Source organism: Mustela lutreola, chromosome 9 (assembly GCF_030435805.1).
Source record: "Mustela lutreola isolate mMusLut2 chromosome 9, mMusLut2.pri, whole genome shotgun sequence".
In the NCBI taxonomy this organism is placed as follows: Eukaryota; Metazoa; Chordata; class Mammalia; order Carnivora; family Mustelidae; genus Mustela; species Mustela lutreola.
Window position 1 is genome coordinate 20670798 of NC_081298.1, and position 4992 is coordinate 20675789.

The 4992-nt window shown below is 49.2% G+C and overlaps 1 pseudogene; it reads left to right on the forward strand.

Annotated features, from left to right (window-relative positions):
- The first annotated feature begins 4073 nt into the window (after positions 1 to 4073).
- LOC131807866 (frataxin, mitochondrial-like) lies at positions 4074 to 4576 on the forward strand (annotated as a pseudogene).
- Positions 4577 to 4992: the final 416 nt, after the last annotated feature.

Sequence of the window (4992 nt, forward strand, 5' to 3'; positions counted from 1 at the left end):
AACTGAGCCTGTTGGGAGAGAGGGCGGGGAATGTTCAAGGCTTTGTGGCAGCCCAATTTTCAGCAAGTCGAGATGGGGAGAAGTTTGCTTGTGAAATTGTTTGAGGTTTATTTCTGGCCAAAGTAGGGCCACCGCCTCCAGCCTCTTCCTCTTCCAAGCTCTGTTGCCCAGTGCTGCCTGAGGACCCTCCCTGCAACACCTCTGTCTAGCGGCACACCTCCAGTCATTCCCCATTCATTATCTACGGATTGAAACGTAAACATCCAGCGTGGCAGCGGAGGCTCACAGCCTGGCTCTGATTTCTCCAACTGGACCTTCCACCAGCTTCCTGCCGAGCCTGCACTCTGGCTCCCCCGGGGCCCTGCGGTCCCCACTGATAACCACGGGAGACCATCGCCAGCCAGGCTACACATACAACAAATGGATTCTGCAGTTCTAGGCTCCCGACGGCTTCGCATTTTTTTTTCCTCTTGCTTACATTGTTTTAAATCAACTTTATTAAGGTATAATGTATATGCAATAAATGCAGACATTTTAAGTGTCTGATCCCACCTCTTACCCCTGAAAACCATGGACCTGCTTTCTGAGACTGTCCATTCATTTTGCCTGTTCCAGAGCTTTGTGCAAATGGAACCGAGCAGTCTGCATCCCAACTGTGCTGACTGCCTTCTTTCGCGCAGCGTTACATCTTTGAGAGGAATCCCGGGTGTTTCATTTGTCAGTACTTCACTCCTGTTTATTGTAGAACAGTGCACACAGCCACCGGACCAATCCTTCTTTTATTGTATCGTATCTTTAATTTTCTTCACATAGGAAATACATCCACATGGCTCAGCAGTCAATCCGTATAACAAGACAGACAGCGAGGGGTCTGGCTCTCAACCCTTTTCTGCATCCCATTGGCTCCTATCGCCTTTGCTACAAAACAACATGAAACGCCACTGGGGTAAGACATTGAAGGTGACTTGACACCTTACATCTTAGGGCCCATGGGAGCCCAGAGAGGGAGCAATCAAGACAGGAGAGGCACTTGGTCTGGGTTTCGAAGTATGTGTAGGAGTTTGGTAAGTAGTCACAGAGAGGAAAGGTATCCTGGACAGAGGGAACAGAATGAGCCAAGACACGGAAGCCTGAGGCAGCACTGCACATCCTGGAAAGCACAGGGAACTGTAGGGTGAGAGGCGGGAATGAACGAGAGCGTGGCTGAAGACCAGGCTTAAACGTGGACAGAATCTCCTCTTGAAGGGCCTGGAAAGCCTGGTTGAAGTATGAACAAGGAAGAGTTTTCATTTTCCCATCATTGATCATCTCTATGTTGTGTTACATTTTCCTTTTCCCCTGGATGGTGGCTCCTTTCGTGACCTCTTGGTCCTGATTCAAACATTTCCATCACGTTCAGTTTAATTTACGACTTGGTCTTGTGCTTGTAAACCTGAATCTCCTATTCCACCACTCAATGTTTTCTCTCTGCCCCGTGCAGGCATCTGGAGGCTCTCACGGCTTGGAGCAGACAAGCATGTATGTGCCCTTGCGTGTACACGTATGTCCACATGTGCAATGGTATGTGAGCATGTTTGCACGTGAGTGTATCCGTGCGTATATGTGTATCCGTGCGTGTGTGCTTACATGGGCATGCATGTGTGCACGTGTGTATGTGGGGGGGCTGGTTGTCTCTTCATGCAACCCTCCCTCTCCCCTACTCTGACCTGTAAGGTAGGAGGGAGGGGCTACCAGGGAGCTCTGGAAGTCCTCTCTGTGTATCTCAGGGGTGGTGAGTGACCCATGCTGAGGCTTCTCAGCATCGACCAAACTTGATATCCATCAACTCAGGGTAAGTAGACTGAGGCCCCCGGGGGGACCTGTTACTGAGGCGCTTAATTCCAAACAGTTGTTCCAGGCAAGAACCAACCTTTGGGAGAACTATCCTTGATCTTAGGCCTGTGGCCAGAGTTGAGTCTAGTTTCACTTCCCTTTGGAAGATGAGACATCAGGGGGGTGGTCGTTGCCTTTTCTTTGCTTGTCGCAGTGCCTACGTCTCTAGGACATCCCCATTCTTCTGGAGGCCCCTTTGTCTCAGTTTTGTTTAGGGGAACAGTCAAGAATCTTTTCCTCTCTCCTGTCAGATGGTCTGGAGAAGGGATAGTAGAGGGTCTTTGTTGACATCCTCCTGGAAAGAGTTTAATCAGGAGCCTGGCCAGCTCAGGTCTGGGTTCTGCCCAGAGCTCCAGCAGCAGCCGGGGGATGGAGATCTACATGAAGGGGGCCCATGGGCTTGGACTTCAGGGTAGTCTGGGAGACAGAACAGACTCAGACTGCCCATGTCAGTTTCCTGAGCCTATGTGACAGGGTGAGCAAGCTGGCAGGATTCAATAATAGAAATTTATTTTCTCACAGTTCCAGGGCTTTGACGTCTGAGATCGAGGAATCTTCGAGTCTTCTCAGGGCTGCGAGGGAGATTCACTCCAGTCCCCTCGCTTCTGGGGCTCTCTGCCAATCATTGTCATTTTGTAGCTTCTGCCTTCCTTGTCCATGGAGTTCTCCCTGGGCATGTGGCTGTCTCCAAATTTCTCTCTTTCAATAAAGACACCAGTCCTGTTGGATTAGAAGCCCACCTTAATGACCCATCTTAATCAATTACCTCTGCAATGACCCTATTTCTCAATAGCATCACATTCTGAGGTATTGGGGGCTACAATTTCAACATATGAATTTGCCGGGGGTAATCCAGCTCATAACAGTGTCCCATCAGCTGTAAGGAGTGAGGATAGCAGTTCAAGTCTTGGGGATGCTGGAATTTGCATCAAGGACCTACATGACTGTCCCTCCATAAGCCTCTATCCCATCCCCCAAATGGGCATAATGTTACCAAGCTTGCAGGATTTCTGTGGAGATTAAATAACATTTGGGAATGCACTAGGGTGTCTGGAACCTGCTGAGCCTAGGCAGAGAGGTCGAATGCATTGGGGACCATCCCCCAAGCTGACCTCCTGAGACATCTCATCTTGCCAGAGATGCAAAACCAGCAGTAAAGAAGACCTCTTAATTGTGGCTTTCACTTCTCCTTTGGCCAAAACTTGAGGTCATGTCCAGTGAATTGGAAGTTCATGCATCAGAACACCAGGGTTTAAGCCCCACACAAACTCTGTACTGACGGCGTGCCTTTGACACATTCACGGACACTACCTCTTCATCGGAACCTCCCAGGCATCCTGTACCCATCTGACTTAGTGTGCCCTCTGCCACCTCGTCCTGGGACTGGTCTCCTCACTGGCCACCACCGAAATCCCTCTTCTTCCAAAGATAAGGAGTGCATGCCACCCTGTGAATACCCAGGGGTGGCCCAGCCTTGGCATTTTTCTTCTCCCCCATGGTGGGACCACTTGAACTCTCTGTTGGGTGCACCGCAGGCCTGCACAGACCTTGACCTGCATCAAGAATATTGTGTCTGTTATTAGTCCTTTATCCAGACTCAATCCCACCCCTCACCTTCTTCCAGAACTGAGCTGAAGCTCTAGCTTACTGATTACAAAACATTTTTCAAAAGTTATTTATTTATTTATTTGAGCGAGAGAGTGTGTGTGCACAGGGTGTGAGCAGGGGGAGGGACAAAAGGGGAGGGAGAGAGAGAGAGAGAGAACCCTAAGCAGACTTGGTGCTGAGCTCAGAGCCCCAGTGGGGCTCGATCTCATGACCCGGACCAAGCTGAGCCACCCAGGCACCACTGTTTACACAATATCCTTATAGACAATATATGTTCATGATAAAAACAGTACAAATGGTATAAAAGGGTGATAACATCTCTTCCTTTCACTACTGTCCCCAGGCCTCCAGGTTTCTGTCCCAGAGGCAGTGTCTTTCTCATCTTTGCAGAAGTCCTTTGTGACAACAGAAGCGCACATGGTAACACGAGTCCTCTACATCCACATGTCTTTGAACTTGGAGGGAGGGTGCAGTGGCCGCAGACTGTGAACAGCATGTGGTCACTCGGCGCCCTGCAGCTGACCCACTCCTGCCCCACGGGGCACCTCCCAGGGTGATGGAGGACGCCCGCCTTACGCCACGGTAGCCTGCACATGGGGACTGCAGCAACCTGCACACCCAGGCCTGCTGGTTTGAGCCTTCATGGCCTCCATTACATTGTGAATGTCAAAAAGCAGGTGTTTGTTTGATGACTGTGTGGACAGCGGGAACTTCGGGGGATCCTGCTCTCTGGATGAGACCACCCATAAAAGGCTGGCAGAGAAGACTCTGGACTCCTTAGGAGAGTTTGTTGAAGACCTCGTGGAAAAACCTTACATAATCAAAGACTGTGAGGTCTTGTCTGGGAGTGTTTTAACAGTTAAACTGGGTGGAGATCCAGGAACCTATGGGATCAACAAGCAGACCCCAAACAAGCAAATCTGGTTATGTTCACTTTGGCGGGGGCGGGGGGCTACACTTAGGACTGGATGGGGAAGAACTTGGTGTACTCCCACCACGATGTGTCCCTCCAGCATCTGTGGCCACTGGGCTGACTAAGGCCTTAAAAACCAAATGGGACTGATCTTCTCTGGCCTCTTCTGGAAAAGGCACTTGATGCCCAAGCCCAATTCCAAAGACATCAAAAGCTATAAAGCCAAGACCCCGGGCTTTCTTCTGCAGCTAAGTGTCTAGTATTTTTCCATTCCCGATTTTGAAGACGGTTGTCTGCTGTGTCTCAGCTCTGTGAAAAGAATGTGTTGCCTGCCACCCTCCCCTAAATTCAGATTTTTAATTTCCATAGTATTTTTTAAAAATTTATTGTCTGATTTCTTCCTTCACAGGATATCCCTTCTCTTTGAAGGGATATGTCCATATATGCATACATTTATATATAACGTTACAACAAAGAAAAATAAGAAGGAGAAATATCAGGAGAAATGACTTGATTTCACTATCCATTCTTTGAAGGACTGAACTGCAAAAAATCACATAAAGGGCAGCTGGCCAACTTCACCTCACTGTCTGCAAATG